Below are 22,638 nucleotides of genomic sequence, written 5' to 3' on the forward strand. Positions count from 1 at the left end.
CACTGGAGGGGGCTAGGGTTACACAGAGTCGGTTACAAGGGAGGAGATCTACATATCCGAATTGCCAAGCTTGCCTTCCACGCCAAGGAGAGTCCCATCCGGACACGGGACGAAGTCTTGAATCTTGTATCTTCATAGTCCAACAGTCCGGCAGAAGTATATAGTCCGGCTGTCCGAGGACCCCTTAATCCAGGACTCCCTCAGTAGCCCCTGAACCAGGCTTCAATGACGATGAGTCCGGCGCGCAGATTGTCTTCGACATTGCAAGGCGGGTTCCTCCTCCGAATACTCCATAGAAGATTCTGAACACTAGGATCGTGTCCGGCTCTGCAAAACATATTCCACACACCACCGTAGAGAGTATAACATTTCCACAAATCTAATCTGCTGACAACTTTTCATAGCGTGACGTTCTGCCGTGGTCCGGTCATGACGAACCGTTTTTCCCAGCCTACCACTGCACGTTGCGAGGCGGTCTTATTGGCACGTCTTGTGGAAGCAGAGATCGTGTTCCTCTTATCATGGGATTCTCATCAATACGGGTATGGGTAACCCAATCGTGCCCATGGTATGACTCCTCGATTTTAGGCAAGTTCCAAACGGTCACGCGGAGGACGCTTGATATTCACCCTCTTTATAAAGGGGCCAAGGCCTGTCTTTTTCTTCTCGCGCTCGATCCTTCCCTTCCCCCACCTCGAATTCCAACACCCGAGGCTCCGGCTAAGCGCTTCGGACCTTCAATCATGTCCGGATCCAACCTTCAAGGCCGGTGGATAGCCTCCTCTGTCACAGAGGAGGACATCAAGAAGCTAAGAGAAGCCAGGTATTTGACCGCCGAAATCTCGCACAGGCTGCCTGCTCAAGGGCAGGTCATCCCTACTCCCGAACCAAACGAGAGTGTCGTATTTGTTTCCCACTTCCTCTGAGGGCTAGGCTTTAGTCTTGATCCCTTTGTTGGAGGGATTTTGTTCTATTACGGGCTCGATTTCCATGATCTAGCTCCAGATTCCATCCTTCACATCTCGTCGTTTATCGTCATGTGTGAGGCCTTCCTCCGCATCACTCCACACTCCGGCTTATGGCTCAAGACCTTCAATGTGAAGCCGAAGGTGATCGATGGGCGACACGCAGAATGCGGATGTGCCATAATAAGCAAAGGCGCCGATGCTCCATGGCCAAAGGGTTCCTTCCCAGAGATGTCCAACTTATGGCAGCGGGAGTGGTTTTACATCACGGCTCCCTGAAGTACTAAGTGGGCAGCTGCCCCCGCCTTCCGTTCGGGCCCCCCGCCACAACTGGCGTCATGGGTCAACAAGGGACTGGACTGGGGCCAGTTAATGACGTGCCGACATTGCAGAGTCGCATCCGAGATCTCCTCAAGAGAGACGTCGGCCTTGTCAAGGTAGTGCAAGTCATGCTAGTTCGTCGGGTCCTGCCATGCCAACGTCGACCTCTCCATATGTGGGAGTTCAACCCGGAAGGACCGCAAACTATTCAACAATTCTTCGGCGTGACACTCGAAGAGATGTATGGATTGTTCTTCGGATCACGAATAAAGTGTCCGGACACCACCGAGGATGAGGGTCTAAACTACAATCGTCCAGATACCCACGTAAGTAATTCTGCGGCCGAACACGCTGTCTTTTAATTTGTCACAACATCATTCTGAAAAATCGCTCTTTGACCAGGACTGGATAAAAAAGGCGAAGATGATCAGGTGTTCGGCCCCCCTTCCCGAGGGCTCACCGGATCCTGTACTAGCCAGGATGCTTGAGCTCGCACCTTATCAAGCGCCATCAGGGGAGGATAAAGGGAGGAATAAAGAAGCCAAAAGCGGGCCTCACTCATTACTCATCCGAACCGGGGGAATTAGTGTCTCCACGAAGGAGGATAACCGGGGAGAAGAATCTGAAATTCCCTCTCCCCAAGGAAGGAAAAGGACCGCCTCTGAAGACTTGGAAACAAGAGTTTCCAAACGAGGGAAGAAACCTTCACCAGAGGGCCCTGCCCCGGAGGGCATCCTTACCGCACAGTGCCCGCAAGGGGATCAGCCCTCCACCGAGCTGTAAGTGAACGAGAGTACTTTTGGTAAATATATCCTGCTTCATCTCCGAGGACAATAACCGAGACGTATGTCTTGCAGTTCGGATCGTAGCCCTTCTCGACAGAGTTCGTCTTCGGGGGATCTTCTTCCGGAGATGATGGAGAGCGAAACGCCTCCCCCTGTCTCCCCGCCTCATGAGGCGGACGACCCCGAGGTGTCGTCACGAAGGATTTCTCCTGATCCGCCAAGGCCGGAAGGTAACCCTTCGGCCACCCGAAGTCCAGAGGATTCGGCTCCTAAGGAGAGCAACAGAAAGAGTCCGGGACTGTCCGGTGCACAACCGGACGTACTAATGGGTCTTCTGGAGCAAGCGGCTATCTCAGAGGCGCATTGTACTTTAATGGGTACGGTGGTTGAGAGGATTTCATCCGCCAAAAGTGGGTTGCATGAAGCTTTTATGAGCCTGCTAAAAGGCTTTGAGGTATGCAAAGTAATATATATTTTGACGGTACCGCACACGCGAGGTTTGCCCTATACAGATAGTAACCCCTGAGACTCTGGTTGCTGTCCTAAAGGCGGCAAACAGAGGATCATAGTCCCAGGTAATGATCATGCCGCTTTCATGTGCAGGCGGCTGAGGGTCCGGTGGCTAGCCGGACTGGTGAGTTTGCCGAACTAAAGCGGCAGATGCCGGCATCGTGCTTGTAAACAAGGGGCTTGACGTGGCACAGGGTATGTATTCTCCGGTGGTTAACATATATTTAAGAGGAGCATTATGCTAGTATCTATAATATGCTGTGACTGCAGATGGAGCTGCCGCCGTGGAGACCCTTCGGGCGGAGCTTGTCCGAGCCAAGGAACAAGCCAGGAGAAGTGATGCGGCCGCCCTAAAGGCGGTCGAAGAATTAAGAGCCGAACAGGCTACTCATCGCCAGAGCGAAGATAAAATAGCCAAGATGGCTGTTAAGCTAAAGGATGCCGCCGACCGGTATGAGCTTCTTGAAAAGGAAAGCCAAGCGAAAGCGGCAGACCTGAAGAAAGCCATTGTAGCAGCCAAGGAGACCCGCTCTAAAATCAGAGCGGCGAAGGAGGAGCTTCGTCAAGCCGGAGATATCACGGCTGGGAAGCCCTTTTTGTTGCGGACGAAGTTCGGAGATCCGAAGTATGCCCCTCTGGATCAATTATGGAGTGCTGCAGACGCGTACTTGTGTTGGAGATCGTTGCAGAAATTAAAAAAAATTCTACGCATCACCAAGAACAATCTATGGAGTCTTCTAGCAATGAGAGGGAAAAGAGTGCATCTACATACCCTTGTAGATCGCGAGCGGAAGCGTTCAAGTGAACGGGGTTGATGGAGTCGTACTCGTCGTGATCCAAATCACCGATGACCGAACGCCGAACGGACGGCACCTCCGCGTTCAACACACGTACGGTTGGGGAAGACGTCTCCTCCTTCTTGATCCAGCAAGGGGAGGGAGAGGTTGATGGAGATCCAGCAGCACGACGGCGTAGTGGTGGAAGCAGCGGGGATCTCGGCAGGGCTTCACCAAGCTCAGCGAGAGGGAGAGGTGTCACGGGAGGGAGAGGGAGGCGCCAGGGGCTTGGGGTGCTGCTCCCATGCGCCTCCCCACTATATATAGGGGTGGAGGGGTCTGGTTTCTTGCCCTCCAAGTCCATTGGGGCGTTGGCAAAGGTGGGGGAAAGAAATCCCATCATTTCCCTTCCCCACCGATTGTTATCCCCCTTTTTTAGGGATCTTGATCTTATCCCTTCGGGATATGATCTTATTCCTTCTAAGGTGGGATCTTGGTGCGCCTTGACCAGGGGTGTGGGGCCTTGCCCCCACTACCCACGTTCATGTGGGTCCCCCCATGCAGGTGGGCCCCACTTCGGGACCTTCTAGAACCTTCCCGGTACAATACCGAAAAATCCCGAACATTTTCCGGTGGCTAAAATAGGACTTCCCATATATAAATCTTTACCTCCGGACCATTCCGGAACTCCTCGTGATGTCCGGGATCTCATTCGGGACTCCGAACAACTTTCGGTTAACCGCATACTAATATCTCTACAACTCTAGCGTCACCGAACCTTAAGTGTGTAGACCCTACGGGTTCGGGAGACATGCAGACATGACCGAGACGACTCCCCGGTTAATAACCAACAGCGGGATCTGGATACCCATGTTGGCTCCCACATGTTCCACGATGATCTCATCGGATGAACCACGATGTCGAGCATTCAATCAATCCCGTATACAATTCCCTTTGTTAATCGGTACGTTACTTGCCCGAGATTCGATCGTCGGTATCCCAATACCTTGTTCAATCTCGTTACCGGCAAGTCACTTTACTCGTACCGTAATGCATGATCCCGTGACCAAACACTTGGTCACATTGAGCTCATTATGATGATGCATTACCCGAGTGGGCCCAGAGATACCTCTCCGTCATACGGAGTGACAAATCCCAGTCTCGATTCGTGCCAACCCAACAGACACTTTCGGAGATACCCGTAGTGCACCTTTATAGCCACCCAGTTACGTTGTGACGTTTGGCACACCCAAAGCACTCCTATGGTATCCGGGAGTTGCACAATCTCATGGTCTAAGGAAATGATACTTGACATTTGGAAAAGCTCTAGCAAACGAACTACACGATCTTGTGCTATGCTTAGGATTGGGTCTTGTCCATCACATCATTTTCCTAATGATGTGATCCCGTTATCAATGACATCCAATGTCCATAGTCAGGAAACCATGACTATCTGTTGATCAACGAGCTAGTCAACTAGAGGCTCACTAGGGACATGTTGTGGTCTATGTATTCACACATGTATTACGATTTCCGGATAACACAATTATAGCATGAACAATAGACAATTATCATGAACAAGGAAATATAATAATAACCATTTTATTATTGCCTCTAGGGCATATTTCCAACAACTTGGACTTGGCAGCGAGTGCTGCTGATGCGACTGAGTTTTTCAAAGATAAAAAAGATCATGAAGTGGAAAAGTTGTTCTGGGCGCAGTTCAGTGCTCCAACGCGTCCGCTGCTGTTAAATGAGCAAATGGCCGAGTGGGCTGAGCTCCATAGGTTGTCCGGGCTTGCCATGAGGTCTGTCGTGGATCATCTTTGGCCGGAAGGACCAAGGCCGAATAGTTATTTTGGTTTAGTGCAACGATTCCTTGGTGCTGTGCCGCATATCGACGCTGCAAAGAGGTCATCATGCATAGAGGGTGCGCGGATGGCTCTTGCCCGTGTTAAGACATACTGGGCAGAGATGGAGGCCACCGCTATTGCAACCCAGAGTTCGGCCGTAGGCCGTGTATCGACCGAGCACTATTTTGAAGAAGTCCTAGAAGGCGCTCGTTTAATAGAGGCTCAGTGCTCGAAGAGTATCATGTTCTAGTGACATGTATCCCAATTGTAAAAACAATGCTATTTGGATTATAAAGGTTGTATTTATACTTTTGCCTGAAAGTATTATGATGCCTCCTGTGCGGCCGTTTATGTATGTATATAACCTGAAAGTTTGCAGTCGTCGGCTTCAGCCCCCACGCATATAATGCGGGGGTGTTCGGAAAAGCGCGTGTTCACACTTGATCCAACGTCTTGGTCCATTAAGGAGGTGATAGCGCGGCGAACAAGGCAATCGGACTATATTGCTTTAACACTTTCACTTAGCCATAGGAGTTTGACGGTGGGGCTACTATATAGCCCCTGGTACTTCTGCGCTTATCTGAATACGGTGCGCGTACGTACATGACCGGGAAACCGGTCCTTCGTTAATGCGGAGGAATCGCGAAGATCCCGTTGAGTCCTCGAGTGGTTGACCAGTCTCGTGCTTTATCATGACAGTCAGTTTTCGGCTTTCTCTACTGAGGTGCTCATCCAGATGAACCAGGGCACAATCGCAGTACTTCTCCCGGTGCCACCTTAGCCGATAGAGCGGAACGTAAGGTACACGGGAGCCGGGCAAACCCAACTTTTGACCAAAGACATGATTCGGAGCTGATGCATATAAGGCCAAACTCGCGACGCCGAACACTCCCTAAGGTATTCCGTCTTAGCAACATATAACGGGCTGAGTAACGCCCTTGATAATGAACCCTGAATTTCCAGGTACGTGCATTAGTCTGACGTGGCGAAATGCCAGTAACGCCAGCATCCCTCTCGGTTGTGTTGAGTATCCGGAGGGTGTGAAGCAACAAGAGACAGTAAGAAAGGTTTACATAGGGTCTTAATCTAAAAAGAAACCTTTGAGCGGGGCCCTGCTGCACGTCTGCGCCTGTGTCTCCGTTGTGCCGTATCCTGAAGGGTGTAGCACGATTATCATCTGTAAAAGAGAAAAACTTAAGTGAAAGTCTTCGTGCGAAAAATTGGTTATTCTTAATAAACCATTAAAATTCAATCTAAATAAGGTCAAACCGAACTATAGTTCTTTTTACATGCGGGAAGCCCCTAGCACCACCTATGGGGGTATATCCCTCGACCCAACCTCAGGTTTATCTGAGCTGTTACAGCCAGTGCTGTGCCGGACTCGTCTAGCCGTGTCCGCGGTCTTGACGTGTAACACCCCGCATGTAATTTGCCATATTTGTAACTCCGACTCTTGCCTTTTTCCGGCGATGTGATATGTTTTTTCCCTCCGTTGTTGGGTTTTGTCTTTCGTTTTGTATTTTTTCATGTCATGCATTTTCATATCATGTCATCATGCGCATTGCATTCGCATACGTGTTCGTCTCATGCATCCGAGCATTTTCCCCGTTGTCCGTTTTCCAATCCGACGCTCCTATCTCCTCCGGTGCACCCCTCTAGTTTTCTTTCGTGTGCGTGTGCCAAACTTTCTCGGAATGGACAGAGGATTGTCAAGTGGTCTTAATATACCACCCGGAGACTACCGGTCAAGTTTCGTTCCATTCGGAGGTCGTTTGGTACTCCAACAGTTAACCGGGCATCCGCAAAGTCCATTTGAGTGTCCAGCAAAACCCCCCTCCAAAACCAGCCCAAAACCCACCAAACTCTCTTCCATGCTCTAGGTCGTTCGATCACGATCGTGTGGGCGAAAACCGCACCTCATTTGGAGCCTCCTAGCTCCCTCTACCTATTTATATGTGGGCATCCCGAAAAACGGATTCGCAGACGAACCCTAGCGTTTTTCCCACTGCGCCGCCGGACGCGTCCGTCCGCGCCGGACAACGTCCAACCGCCGCCGCCGCCGGCCCGTTTCCGGCCCCCGCGGCCCGAGCTGCGCCGCCGCCCGAGCCCGCGCCCGCACCGCGCCTCCGCCGCCTCTCCCGCCGCCGGCCGGCCCGCCGCCGCCGCCATCACCGCCGGCCGCCGCCGCGGCGCCCGTCCCCGCCGCCGCGCGCCCGCCGCCGGGCATCGCCGCCTCCGCCGCCCCGCCGGCCTCGCCCGCCGGCCTCGCCCTCCGGCCGTCGCCCCGCCCGTCCCCTCTCCCTCTCCGGCCGGCGAGCGCCCGAGCGAGCCCGAGCTCCACGAACCCCGATCCGATCTGGTAACTCCTCCCCGTTGACTTCCCTCGCTCCGTTTTTTTTTTCCGAGTCTGAGAATCCATCAGCAAGTGCTCCTGTTCCCGATGCGATAACTTCTTGCATGTAGCTCCGATTCGCGCGTGTAATATGTCAAATTGTTCGCCTCGTGATGCTCTTCATTTTATTAAATTGCACCATTTTCATTAGAGGTCATCTTGATGCCCAAATCCTCGTTGTAAGAGGGCTAGTTGCTGTTAATCTCTGGTTCTTATCAGAACCTGGAGATTTGTCATTTTTGTATCATTTATGCTGTGCATCTTTTGGGCATGAGCTCTACATGTGTTTTGAAGTATGCCATGCCATGTTTCCAGTGGTATAGTCCATGTATTTTTGTGATCTCTGTGGTGACTAGCACAAGCATGCAAAGTAGGCCCCGTAATATTTCTGATTTCAGGGACTTGGTGATTTCTCCAAGTCCTTGTCTGCTGTAATTTTGTTGCCATGTAAACTTGATGCTTCAGAGAGATCCATGCATATTTTGGAGATGTTCAGTAAGGATGTTTTGTAGCTATAGTTGTAATTGATCCATTCCTGCAATTGTTTGCAATTTTAGAGTAACATAGCATGACTCAATCTTGCTCTACTTTTGCTATAAAATATTTCTGGCAGATTCTTAACATGACATGCATTTTTGCCAAGCTTATTGTAGTTGATCCATACATGCTATGCAATTGTTCTTGCCATGGAGAGCTTCATAAACATGCCATCTTAATGTAGGTATGCTTGGTTTGTCATGAAATGCTCTGTAGTGAGTGCATCAAGCTCACAAAGAGGCCTACATATTAATATTTCTGCCATGCTCTGTTTTCTGCTAAGTCTGAAACCTGATAACGAAACTTGCTATGTTTACATGCTTGCCATCATATCTTCTGGTCCCTTTTGGCTTATGGTCAGTAAGGGACTTTTGTCATGTGCATTTAGTAGAACACTACCATGCCTTGTTTTGCTATGTTAAGTTCCTGTAGCATGTTGATTTCGTGCTCTAAACATTGCTACCTGATGCTGATTTCTGCCATGTCCAGATTTTCACCGTCTGTGAACGTGTAATCTTTTGCACTTTTGCAATGCTTGTTTGAGCTTGATATGTTGTGATCTAGCCGTAGCTCAGTGTTCATCTTTTGTCAAGAATCTCCTGTAGATTACTGTTATATGCTTTGGTGCTATGTTGGGGTGCTGTAGCATTGCTACTTGTTGTATTTTAAGTGCTATCTTGCTGTTAATCGCAGATTAGTGTCATTCTTGTTTTGCTTGCCATTTGCAAACCGTGCATCCGATTCCGGTGATCTTTATATCGATTTCGTCCGAAATCATCTCATCTTTCCAGTGGCATGCTTGGTTTGCCAAGTTACTGCCATGTTCATCATTTTCCTTCCGGAGCACGCATATGCATCGCATACCATATCTTGCATATCATACATGTTTTGCATCATGTTGCTTGCGCATTTCTCGTTGTTGATTGTGGTTCCGTTTGTTTGTGTTCTTGTCTTGGGTAGAGCCGGGAGACGAGTTCGTGAACGAGGAACCTGTCGAGTACGCTTACGAGGATCAAGCGTTCGACAACTCTGAGAATCTTGCAGGCAAGATGACCACCCCTCGAAATCACTTCTATCTTTGCTATGCTAGTTGTTCGCTCTATTGCCATGCTCGCTACCTATCACTTGCTATATCATGTCTCCTATTTTCAGTCATGTCAGCCCCTAACCATCCTTTCCTAGCAAACCGTTGTTTGGCTATGTTACCGCTTTTGCTCAGCCCCTCTTATAGCGTTGCTAGTTGCAGGTGAAGTTGAAGTTTGTTCCATGTCGGAACATGGATATGTTGGGATATCACAATATCTCTTATTTAATTAATGCATCTATATATTTGGTAAAGGGTGGAAGGCTCGGCCTTATGCCTGGTGTTTTGTTCCACTCTTGCTGCCCTAGTTACTGTTATACCGGGATTATGTTCCTTGAGTTTGCGTTCCTTACACGGTCGGGTGATTTATGGGACCCCCTTGACAGTTCGCCTTGAATAAAACTCCTCCAGCAAGGCCCAACCTTGGTTTTACCATTTGCGACCTATAGCTTTTTCCCCCGGGTTTTCTAGAGCCCGAGGGTCATCTTTATTTTAAACCCCCGGGCCAGTGCTCCTTTGAGTATTGGTCCAAACTGTCAGTCGCCGGTGGCCACCAGGGGCAACTCTGGTCTGGCCTATCGGAAGCTTGGAAAATCCGGTGTGCCCTGAGAACGAGATATGTGCAGCTCCTATCGGGATTTGTCGGCACATTCGGGAGGCTTTGCTGGTCTTGTTTTACCATTGTCGAGATGTCTTGTTAACTGGGATTCCGAGACTGATCGGGTCTTTCCGGGAGAAGGTTTATCCTTCGTTGACCGTGAGAGCTTATGATGGGCTAAGTTGGGACACCCCTGCAGGGTATTATCTTTCGAAAGCCGTGCCCGCGGTTATGAGGCAGATGGGAATTTGTTAATGTCCGGTTGTAGATAACTTGTCACTTGACCCAAGTAAAATACACCAAGTGCGTGTGTAGTCGTGATGGTCTCTTCTCGGCGGAGTCCGGGAAGTGAACACGGTCTGTGTTATGTATGACGTAAGTAGGTGTTCAGGACCTCTTCTTGGTCATTGCTAGATGACGTCCGCTCCATTGCTTCTCTTCTCGCTCTCATTTGCGCAAGTTAGCCACCATATATGCTTTTGTCGCTGCAGCTCCACCTCTTTGCACCTCCTTGTCCTATAAGCTTAAATAGTCTTGATCTCGCGGGTGTGAGATTGCTGAGTCCCCGTGACTCACAGATACTTCCAAAACAGTTGCAGGTGCCGACGATGCCAGTGCAGATGATGGCGTCGATCTCAAGTGGGAGTTCGACGAGGAACGTGGTCGTTATTATGTGTCTTTTCCTGATGATCAGTAGTGGAGCCCAGTTGGGACGATCGGGGATCTAGCATTTGGGGTTGTCTTATTTTTATCTGGATTTTGACCGTAGTCGGTCTATATGATTGTATTTTGGATGATGTATGAATGATATTTATGTTTTGTGTGAAGTGGCGATTGTAAGCCAACTCTTTATCCCATTCTTGTTCATTACATGGGATTGTGTGAAGATGACCCTTCTTGCGACAAAACCACTATGCGGTTATGCCTCTAAGTCGTGCCTCGACACGTGGGAGATATAGCCGCATCGTGGGCGTTACAAGTTGGTAATCAGAGCCATCCCCGACTTAGGAGCCCCCTGCTTGATCGAATCGCTGGCGTTGTTGAGTCTAGAACAAAAATGTTTTGAGTCTTAGGATTATATATATCGGAGAGTAGGATTCTTTTTACTCCTCAGTCCCTTCGTCGCTCTGGTGAGGTCTCCTGACGTAGAAGTTTTGACTATTCTCTCCTCAAATTTCACTAATTTTTTTTTAGGATCACGCGGGTATCTTGGAGTCGTTCCGATGGATTTGTGACGAGAACATTGTTCTTGGTGCCTCCTGTCATTTAGGGGTTGTGGCAGTGTCCCGGGGAGTTGAGCTCCGAGGTGTTGTCGTCACAATTTTATCGTTGCAGTTCTAGAATACCTGAGTTTCGCCGACATCGAAATCTCTTTTATGCAGTTGTTGGTGAGATCACCTCGACGCCACCCAGTACTGGGGCGGGAGTTCGGGAGTATTGCCATAACTTGTATAACGGATGTTTTTCGAAGGTTGAGGTAAACGATTTCCGAAGGTTTCTTGGTTATGTGTTGACGGATGGATACAGCTGGATCTAGGGATTGTTAGTTTGGGTGATATATTTGTGTCCCCTGTATCCCCTACACCAGATTGCATAACCAGAAAGTTTCGGGAGTTTATAAGTGGGAATTCAAGTAGCCTTAGGATATCTTTCCGACAGACGCATGATATGAGATTGGGGTTCGACGTCTAGTGGTCCGCCTGTATACGGTTGATTTTAAAGTGGTCTCGTTGTGTCTTAAAGAGTCCATGGCTTTGCTGACTCGGGGACGCTTCGTATGTCATGTGCACAGCCTTGTACATGATGGTGCTGTACGATTGAGCCCGTGTGGGCCCCACCACGAAAACTTCGGACGAAATATCTATCATATGTTTGTTCCGGCTTATTTTGCAAGCCAATACTTTGTTTTATTTTGTATTGTGGTATTCGAGTTGCTTCGAATTCATATGTTCATTCCATATCTTTTTCAAGTGGCTTCTCAACTTATGGAAGTGTGATGATTTACTACGGAATTCATTCGTTCATCTTCGTTCGAATGTTTATTGAGAAGACTATATGTTGCAATTTCTGTCCGTTGATTCTACTTATCTTTTGTCTATCAAGATGCTAACGGATGTCACCCTCTTCAGGATGGCTCCGCCAACGCGTCAGAATCCGGATCGCAATGAAGGGAGTCAAGCGAACCCTCCGCCACCACCTCCACCTCCGGAGGCATGGCAAGCAATCATGGCAGCCACCAACGCCAATGCTCAGATGATTCTGCAACTCTTGCAAGAACGTACTCAAGGGCAAGGCAATCAAGGCAATCAAGGTCAAGGCAACAATCAGTTTCACTTCGCCACTCTCAACCAGTTTCTCGCAAATCAGCCCAAGTCTTTCAGCTACTGTGCCGAGGCCACGGATGCCGATGATTGGCTCGTGGACATCAACAAGCATTTTGAATGTAGCAATGTCAGGCCTGAGGACTTTGTCAAGTTCGCTTCTTTCCAGCTCAAGGACCAAGCTGCTGATTGGTTTCAGCAATACAAAGATTCCAGAGGAGGTCGTGTGATCACTTGGACTGACTTCTGTCGGGACTTCAAAGCGCACCACATCCCACAAAGTGTTGTCGAGAGCAAGCGTGAGGAGTTCCGCAATCTCAAGCAAGGAAACATGTCTGTGTATCAATACAACATTCAGTTTCAGAAACTTGCTCGCTTTGCTAAACAAGACGTTCCTGATGAGAAGAGCATGATCTATCACTTCAGAGGTGGCCTTAAAGAGGATCTGCAGTTAGCTCTCGTTCTTGTTGAGCCTACTCACTTTGATCAATTCTACAATATGGCACTGAAGCAAGAGGCTGCTCAGCTCAAGTGTGAGGCTTCTAAGAAGAGAGTCAGGGACGCAGTTCAGTCTTCTTCTTCCTCACTTGTGACAGCTAAGCAACAGAAGTTCTGATTGCCTCCTCCTCCTCCGTTTCGTCAGCCTTACCAGCAGAAGAACAAAGGTGGCCATGGTTCTTCAAACTCTTCCAACTCTGGCTATCAGAACAAGTCTCAGAATCAAGCTCCCAAGTCCAATGCTCCTTATCACCGTCCACTCTCAGAGGTGACTTGCAACAAATGTCAGCAGAAAGGTCACTATGCTAACAAGTGCTTCAACCAGAGGCGTCTTCCTCCTCCTCCTCCTCCTGTCAGATCTTCCAGCAATGCAGTGGTCAAGCATAATCCAAAGTTTGCAAAGGTGAACATGATGAATGCAGCTCAAGCGGAGGAATCTACTGATGTGATAATGGGTAATCTCTCAGTTAATGATGTTTCTGCAAAAGTTCTTTTTGATACTGGTGCATCGCTTTCTTTCATATCAAGACCTTTTGCATCCAAGCATGAATTGCATTTCCAAGGATTGCCTAGGCCGTTAGCAGTTGTCTCTCCGGGCAAATGCATGAATGCAAGTTCCATGGTTCCGAATGTTACCATCAAGATGGGCGACTATAGATTTCAGTCTTCTCCAATTGTTCTTGGTGACTCGGATATTGATCTTATTCTCGGGATGGACTGGCTTTCTAAGCACAAGGCTCAACTTGATTGTGCTGCCAGGGGAATTCAATTGACACACTCTTCTGAGGATGTTATCATTTATGCCGCTCGCGATGAAACCATTCGGTTATTTCCTCTCAATGAGAAGGGCGAATTGAATGCCATCTCTCAAATTCTAGTCGTTTGTGAGTATCAAGATGTTTTTCCAGAAGAGCTTCTGGGTATGCCACCTCATCGGCCAGTTGAGTTCGTTATCGAACTAGAGCCTGGCACCGAACCCGTTTGCAAGCGTCCATACAAGCTTGGACCCAACGAGCTGAAGGAATTGAAGAAACAGCTCGATGAACAAGAGCGTCTGGGTTTGTTCAGACCGAGTTCATCTCCATGGGGTTGTGGTGTTCTTTTTGTCAAGAAGAAGGATGGCACGGACCGACTTTGTGTCGACTACCGTCCATTGAACAAGAAGACAATCAAGAACAAGTATCCACTTCCCAACATCAATGAGCTATTTGAGCAACTCAAAGGCGCTAAAGTATTCTTGAAGCTTGACCTTCGTATGGGTTATCATCAGATTCGCATTCGTGAAGAAGATATTCCCAAGACAGCATTCAGAACAAGCTTTGGTTCTTATGAATATACTGTCATGTCTTTCGGCCTTGTCAATGCTCCTCCAGTATTCTCTCGGATGATGAATTTCATCTTCAACCCCTATACCAATGAATTTGTTCTGGTGTATCTCGATGATATCTTGGTCTTCTCCAAGAATAAGAAGGACCATGCCAAACATTTGCGATTGGTGCTTGACAAGCTCAGAGAGTATAAATTCTATGCGAAGTTCTCAAAATGTGAGTTTTGGCTTGATGAAGTTCTTTTCCTTGGTCACATCATCTCTGCCAAGGGCATCGCTGTTAACCCCGAGAAGGTGTCCGCAATTGTGAATTGGGAACCGCCTCAGAATGTCAAGCAGCTCCGCAGTTTTCTTGGTCTTGCAAGCTATTGCCGAAGATTCGTTGAGAATTTCTCTAAGATTGCAAAGCCTCTTTCCAACCTCCTCCAGAAGCATGCGAAGTATGTCTGGTCTCCTGAGTGTGACGTTGCTTTCAACACTCTCAAAGAGAAACTAGTCACAGCTCCTGTCTTAACTCCTCCTGATGAATCCAAGCCATTTGAAGTTTTCTGTGATGCTTCTCTCCAAGGTCTCGGTGCTGTGTTAATGCAAGAGAAGAAAGTTGTGGCCTATACCTCTCGTCAGTTGAAGCCCAATGAAAAGAACTACCCCACTCACGATCTTGAGTTGGCGGCAGTTGTCCATGCATTAATAACGTGGAGACATCTCTTGTTGGGAAGACAAGTGGACATATTCACCGATCACAAGAGTCTCAAGTACATCTTCACTCAGCCCAACCTCAACCTCAGGCAGACTCGATGGGTCAAAATGATTCAAGAGTACAATCCGAGTATTGAATATACTCCAGGCAAGGCCAATGTCATTGCAGATGCTTTAAGTAGGAAGGCTTATTGCAACAGCTTAATTCTCAAGCCATTCCAACCGGATCTTTGGGAAGCTTTCCGCAAGCTGAATCTCCAAGTTGTTCCTCAAGGCTTTCTTGCCAACCTCATAGTCTCTCCTACTTTGGAAGATCAGATTCGTGAGGCACAACTTCTTGATTCCATGGTGAAGAAGGTGAAACGTGGTATCGACAAGGGTCTTTCCAAATACAAGTGCTATCGCATTGATGACAGAGACACTTTGTTCTTCGAGGACCGGATTGTGGTTCCGAAAGGTGATCTAAGGAAAGTCATAATGAACGAGGCGCACAATTCTCTCCTATCCATTCATCCTGGAAGTACGAAGATGTATCATGACCTCAAGCAGTCGTATTGGTGGACTCGAATGAAGCAAGAAATTGCTCAATTCGTGAATGAATGTGATGTCTGCCGAAGAGTGAAAGCAGAACACCAACGACCAGCTGGTCTCCTCCAACCTCTTGCTATTCCGGAATGGAAGTTTGATCATATCGAAATGGACTTCGTGACTGGTTTTCCAAAGTCCAAGCGCGGAAATGATGCTATTTTCGTTGTCATCGACAAGCTCTCTAAAGTGGCTCATTTCCTTCCTATCAAAGAATCCATCACAGCAGCTCAGCTGGCGGAGCTCTACACCTCCAGAATTGTCTCCTTGCACGGCATTCCATAATTGATTTCTTCTGATCGTGGAAGCATCTTCACCTCTAAGTTCTGGGACTCCTTCCAGAAGGCCATGGGCACAAACATTCGCTTCAGCACAGCTTTCCATCCTCAAACTAGTGGCCAAGTCGAGCGAGTCAATCAAATTCTTGAAGATATGCTCAGGGCTTGTGTCATTTCCTTTGGCATGAAATGGGAAGATTGTCTTCCATATGCTGAATTCTCCTACAATAACAACTTCCAAGCGAGTTCGGGCAAAGCCCCATTCGAGATTCTCTATGGCAGAAAGTGCCGTACTCCTCTCAGTTGGTCAGAGACTGGTGAACGCCAACTTCTTGGCAATGACTTAATCACTGAAGCTGAAGAAATGTGTAAAGTCATCCGTGATAATCTCAAAGCCGCGCAATCGCGCGAGAAGAGTTACTATGATAGTAAGCATCGTGATTTGGCTTTCGAGAAAGGAGACCATGTCTACCTCCGCGCCTCTCCAATGAAAGGCACTCGTCGCTTCGGTATCAAAGGGAAGCTTGCCCCTAGATACGTGGGTCCTTTCAAGATCATTGGCAAAAGAGGCGACCTCGCCTATCAACTTGAGCTTCCTTCCAACTTCGCGAACGTGCACGATGTGTTCCACGTGTCACAGCTCCGCAAGTGCTTCAAGACGCCTGAGCGCACTATCAACTTCGAAGAGGTTGACCTCCAAGAAGATTTGTCTTATCATGAGCACCCCGTTGCTATTCTTGAAGAAACTGAGCGCAAGACTCGCAACAAGTCTATCAAATTCCTCAAAGTGAAGTGGTCGCACCATTCCGACCGGGAAGCCACCTGGGAACGCGAGGACCATCTCCGTTCCGAATATCCGGAGTTCTTTCAGTCCTAGATCTCGGGACGAGATCCTCTCGTAGTGGTGGAGTGTTGTAACACCCCGCATGTAACTTGCCATATTTGTAACTCCGACTCTTGCCTTTTTCCGGCGATGTGATATGTTTTTTCCCTCCGTTGTTGGGTTTTGTCTTTCGTTTTGTATTTTGTCATGTCATGCATTTTCATATCATGTCATCATGCGCATTGCATTCGCATACGTGTTCGTCTCATGCATCCGAGCATTTTCCCCGTTGTCCGTTTTCCAATCTGATGCTCCTATCTCCTCCGGTGCATCCCTCTAGTTTTCTTTCGTGTGCGTGTGTCAAACTTTCTCGGAATGGACCGAGGCTTGTCAAGTGGTCTTAATATACCACCCGGAGACTACCGGTCAAGTTTCGTTCCATTCGGAGGTCGTTTGGTACTCCAACGGTTAACCGGGCATCCGCAAAGTCCATTTGAGTGTCCAGCAAAACCCCCCTCCAAAACCAGCCCAAAACCCACCAAACTCTCTTCCATGCTCTAGGTCGTTCGATCACGATCGTGTGGGCGAAAACCGCACCTCATTTGGAGCCTCCTAGCTCCCTCTACCTATTTATATGTGGGCATCCCGAAAAACGGATTCGCAGACGAACCCTAGCGTTTTTCCCACTGCGCCGCCGGACGCGTCCGTCCGCGCCGGACAACGTCCAACCGCCGCCGCCGCCGGCCCGTTTCCGGCCCCCGCGGCCCGAGCTGCGCCGCCGCCCGAGCCCGCGCCCGCACCGCGCCTCCGCCGCCTCTCCCGCCGCCGGCCGGCCCGCCGCCGCCGCCATCACCGCCGGCCGCCGCCGCGGCGCCCGTCCCCGCCGCCGCGCGCCCGCCGCCGGGCATCGCCGCCTCCGCCGCCCCGCCGGCCTCGCCCGCCGGCCTCGCCCTCCGGCCGTCGCCCCGCCCGTCCCCTCTCCCTCTCCGGCCGGCGAGCGCCCGAGCGAGCCCGAGCTCCACGAACCCCGATCCGATCTGGTAACTCCTCCCCGTTGACTTCCCTCGCTCCGTTTTTTTTTTCCGAGTCTGAGAATCCATCAGCAAGTGCTCCTGTTCCCGATGCGATAACTTCTTGCATGTAGCTCCGATTCGCGCGTGTAATATGTCAAATTGTTCGCCTCGTGATGCTCTTCATTTTATTAAATTGCACCATTTTCATTAGAGGTCATCTTGATGCCCAAATCCTCGTTGTAAGAGGGCTAGTTGCTGTTAATCTCTGGTTCTTATCAGAACCTGGAGATTTGTCATTTTTGTATCATTTATGCTGTGCATCTTTTGGGCATGAGCTCTACATGTGTTTTGAAGTATGCCATGCCATGTTTCCAGTGGTATAGTCCATGTATTTTTGTGATCTCTGTGGTGACTAGCACAAGCATGCAAAGTAGGCCCCGTAATATTTCTGATTTCAGGGACTTGGTGATTTCTCCAAGTCCTTGTCTGCTGTAATTTTGTTGCCATGTAAACTTGATGCTTCAGAGAGATCCATGCATATTTTGGAGATGTTCAGTAAGGATGTTTTGTAGCTATAGTTGTAATTGATCCATTCCTGCAATTGTTTGCAATTTTAGAGTAACATAGCATGACTCAATCTTGCTCTACTTTTGCTATAAAATATTTCTGGCAGATTCTTAACATGACATGCATTTTTGCCAAGCTTATTGTAGTTGATCCATACATGCTATGCAATTGTTCTTGCCATGGAGAGCTTCATAAACATGCCATCTTAATGTAGGTATGCTTGGTTTGTCATGAAATGCTCTGTAGTGAGTGCATCAAGCTCACAAAGAGGCCTACATATTAATATTTCTGCCATGCTCTGTTTTCTGCTAAGTCTGAAACCTGATAACGAAACTTGCTATGTTTACATGCTTGCCATCATATCTTCTGGTCCCTTTTGGCTTATGGTCAGTAAGGGACTTTTGTCATGTGCATTTAGTAGAACACTACCATGCCTTGTTTTGCTATGTTAAGTTCCTGTAGCATGTTGATTTCGTGCTCTAAACATTGCTACCTGATGCTGATTTCTGCCATGTCCAGATTTTCACCGTCTGTGAACGTGTAATCTTTTGCACTTTTGCAATGCTTGTTTGAGCTTGATATGTTGTGATCTAGCCGTAGCTCAGTGTTCATCTTTTGTCAAGAATCTCCTGTAGATTACTGTTATATGCTTTGGTGCTATGTTGGGGTGCTGTAGCATTGCTACTTGTTGTATTTTAAGTGCTATCTTGCTGTTAATCGCAGATTAGTGTCATTCTTGTTTTGCTTGCCATTTGCAAACCGTGCATCCGATTCCGGTGATCTTTATATCGATTTCGTCCGAAATCATCTCATCTTTCCAGTGGCATGCTTGGTTTGCCAAGTTACTGCCATGTTCATCATTTTCCTTCCGGAGCACGCATATGCATCGCATACCATATCTTGCATATCATACATGTTTTGCATCATGTTGCTTGCGCATTTCTCGTTGTTGATTGTGGTTCCGTTTGTTTGTGTTCTTGTCTTGGGTAGAGCCGGGAGACGAGTTCGTGAACGAGGAACCTGTCGAGTACGCTTACGAGGATCAAGCGTTCGACAACTCTGAGAATCTTGCAGGCAAGATGACCACCCCTCGAAATCACTTCTATCTTTGCTATGCTAGTTGTTCGCTCTATTGCCATGCTCGCTACCTATCACTTGCTATATCATGTCTCCTATTTTCAGTCATGTCAGCCCCTAACCATCCTTTCCTAGCAAACCGTTGTTTGGCTATGTTACCGCTTTTGCTCAGCCCCTCTTATAGCGTTGCTAGTTGCAGGTGAAGTTGAAGTTTGTTCCATGTCGGAACATGGATATGTTGGGATATCACAATATCTCTTATTTAATTAATGCATCTATATATTTGGTAAAGGGTGGAAGGCTCGGCCTTATGCCTGGTGTTTTGTTCCACTCTTGCTGCCCTAGTTACTGTTATACCGGGATTATGTTCCTTGAGTTTGCGTTCCTTACACGGTCGGGTGATTTATGGGACCCCCTTGACAGTTCGCCTTGAATAAAACTCCTCCAGCAAGGCCCAACCTTGGTTTTACCATTTGCGACCTATAGCTTTTTCCCCCGGGTTTTCTAGAGCCCGAGGGTCATCTTTATTTTAAACCCCCGGGCCAGTGCTCCTTTGAGTATTGGTCCAAACTGTCAGTCGCCGGTGGCCACCAGGGGCAACTCTGGTCTGGCCTATCGGAAGCTTGGAAAATCCGGTGTGCCCTGAGAACGAGATATGTGCAGCTCCTATCGGGATTTGTCGGCACATTCGGGAGGCTTTGCTGGTCTTGTTTTACCATTGTCGAGATGTCTTGTTAACTGGGATTCCGAGACTGATCGGGTCTTTCCGGGAGAAGGTTTATCCTTCGTTGACCGTGAGAGCTTATGATGGGCTAAGTTGGGACACCCCTGCAGGGTATTATCTTTCGAAAGCCGTGCCCGCGGTTATGAGGCAGATGGGAATTTGTTAATGTCCGGTTGTAGATAACTTGTCACTTGACCCAAGTAAAATACACCAAGTGCGTGTGTAGTCGTGATGGTCTCTTCTCGGCGGAGTCCGGGAAGTGAACACGGTCTGTGTTATGTATGACGTAAGTAGGTGTTCAGGACCTCTTCTTGGTCATTGCTAGATGACGTCCGCTCCATTGCTTCTCTTCTCGCTCTCATTTGCGCAAGTTAGCCACCATATATGCTTTTGTCGCTGCAGCTCCACCTCTTTGCACCTCCTTGTCCTATAAGCTTAAATAGTCTTGATCTCGCGGGTGTGAGATTGCTGAGTCCCCGTGACTCACAGATACTTCCAAAACAGTTGCAGGTGCCGACGATGCCAGTGCAGATGATGGCGTCGATCTCAAGTGGGAGTTCGACGAGGAACGTGGTCGTTATTATGTGTCTTTTCCTGATGATCAGTAGTGGAGCCCAGTTGGGACGATCGGGGATCTAGCATTTGGGGTTGTCTTATTTTTATCTGGATTTTGACCGTAGTCGGTCTATATGATTGTATTTTGGATGATGTATGAATGATATTTATGTTTTGTGTGAAGTGGCGATTGTAAGCCAACTCTTTATCCCATTCTTGTTCATTACATGGGATTGTGTGAAGATGACCCTTCTTGCGACAAAACCACTATGCGGTTATGCCTCTAAGTCGTGCCTCGACACGTGGGAGATATAGCCGCATCGTGGGCGTTACAAGTTGGTAATCAGAGCCATCCCCGACTTAGGAGCCCCCTGCTTGATCGAATCGCTGGCGTTGTTGAGTCTAGAACAAAAATGTTTTGAGTCTTAGGATTATATATATCGGAGAGTAGGATTCTTTTTACTCCTCAGTCCCTTCGTCGCTCTGGTGAGGTCTCCTGACGTAGAAGTTTTGACTATTCTCTCCTCAAATTTCACTAATTTTTTTTTAGGATCACGCGGGTATCTTGGAGTCGTTCCGATGGATTTGTGACGAGAACATTGTTCTTGGTGCCTCCTGTCATTTAGGGGTTGTGGCAGTGTCCCGGGGAGTTGAGCTCCGAGGTGTTGTCGTCACAATTTTATCGTTGCAGTTCTAGAATACCTGAGTTTCGCCGACATCGAAATCTCTTTTATGCAGTTGTTGGTGAGATCACCTCGACGCCACCCAGTACTGGGGCGGGAGTTCGGGAGTATTGCCATAACTTGTATAACGTATGTTTTTCGAAGGTTGAGGTAAACGATTTCCGAAGGTTTCTTGGTTATGTGTTGACGGATGGATACAGCTGGATCTAGGGATTGTTAGTTTGGGTGATATATTTGTGTCCCCTGTATCCCCTACACCAGATTGCATAACCAGAAAGTTTCGGGAGTTTATAAGTGGGAATTCAAGTAGCCTTAGGATATCTTTTCGACAGACGCATGATATGAGATTGGGGTTCGACGTCTAGTGGTCCGCCTGTATACGGTTGATTTTAAAGTGGTCTCGTTGTGTCTTAAAGAGTCCATGGCTTTGCTGACTCGGGGACGCTTCGTATGTCATGTGCACAGCCTTGTACATGATGGTGCTGTACGATTGAGCCCGTGTGGGCCCCACCACGAAAACTTCGGACGAAATATCTATCATATGTTTGTTCCGGCTTATTTTGCAAGCCAATACTTTGTTTTATTTTGTATTGTGGTATTCGAGTTGCTTCGAATTCAGATATAGCCGCATCGTGGGCGTTACATGACGACCGACCATTTATTCTGGTTGGAGGGGCCGGTCAGTGTTCGGCTGCTAAAGCCGCAACACATTCTTCCGCACGCAAGGAGCGCTCTGTGTTTCCGCTAACTATGATGATGCCACGTGGACCGGGCACCTTAAGCTTAAGATAGGCGTAATGCGGTACTGCGTTAAAACGAGCGAAGGCCATTCTTCCGAGTAGTGCTTGATAGCTGCTTCGGAATGGAGCGATGTCGAAGGTAAACCTTTCGCTTCGGAAGTTGTCGGGAGAACCGAATACAACCTCTAGTACTAGAGAGCCCGTGCAGCGGGCCTCTGGGCCTGGTATTACTCCTTTAAAGGTAGTATTGCTTTGGCTGATTCTTGTCGGGTCTATCCCCATTTTGTGGACTATGTCCTGATATATCAGATTGAGACTACTGCCGCCGTCCATAAGGACTCGGGTCAGATGGTATCCGTTAATTATTGGGTCTAGCACCAAGGCAGCAGATCCTCCGTGCCGGATACTAGTCGGGTGATCCCTGCGATCGAAAGTGATCGGGCAGGCCGACCAAGGGTTGAACTTGGGGGTGACGGGCTCCACGGCGCATACGTCTCGGAGTGCGCGTTTGCTCCTCCTCTTCGTTATGTGAATCATGTTCACTGTTTTGACCTCTGGTGGGAATTTTTTCCGTCCCCCAGTGTTTTGCCGGCGAGGCTCATCCTCGTCTTCACTTGGTGTCTCCCTCCCCTTGTGCTCGGCGTTTAGCTTGCCGGCTTGCTTGAAGACCCAGCATTCTCTGTTGGTGTGATTTGCAGGTTTGTCGGAGGTGCCATGAATCTGACATAATCTGTCTAGAATCTTGTTTAGGCTGGATGGTCCATCTCGGCTGCCTTTAAATGGCTTTTTCTGTTGACCGGGTTGAGAGCCCCTGAATCCGGCGTTTACCGCCGTGTTGTCTGGGCTGTCTTCATTGCTTCGACGCTTGCTTTTATGGCGTCGGGGTTTCCCCTTACCATCCCTGACTTCGGATGTGCCTGGGTCGCT

The sequence above is a fragment of the Aegilops tauschii genome, chromosome 5 (assembly GCF_002575655.3).
Source record: "Aegilops tauschii subsp. strangulata cultivar AL8/78 chromosome 5, Aet v6.0, whole genome shotgun sequence".
In the NCBI taxonomy this organism is placed as follows: domain Eukaryota; kingdom Viridiplantae; phylum Streptophyta; class Magnoliopsida; order Poales; family Poaceae; genus Aegilops; species Aegilops tauschii.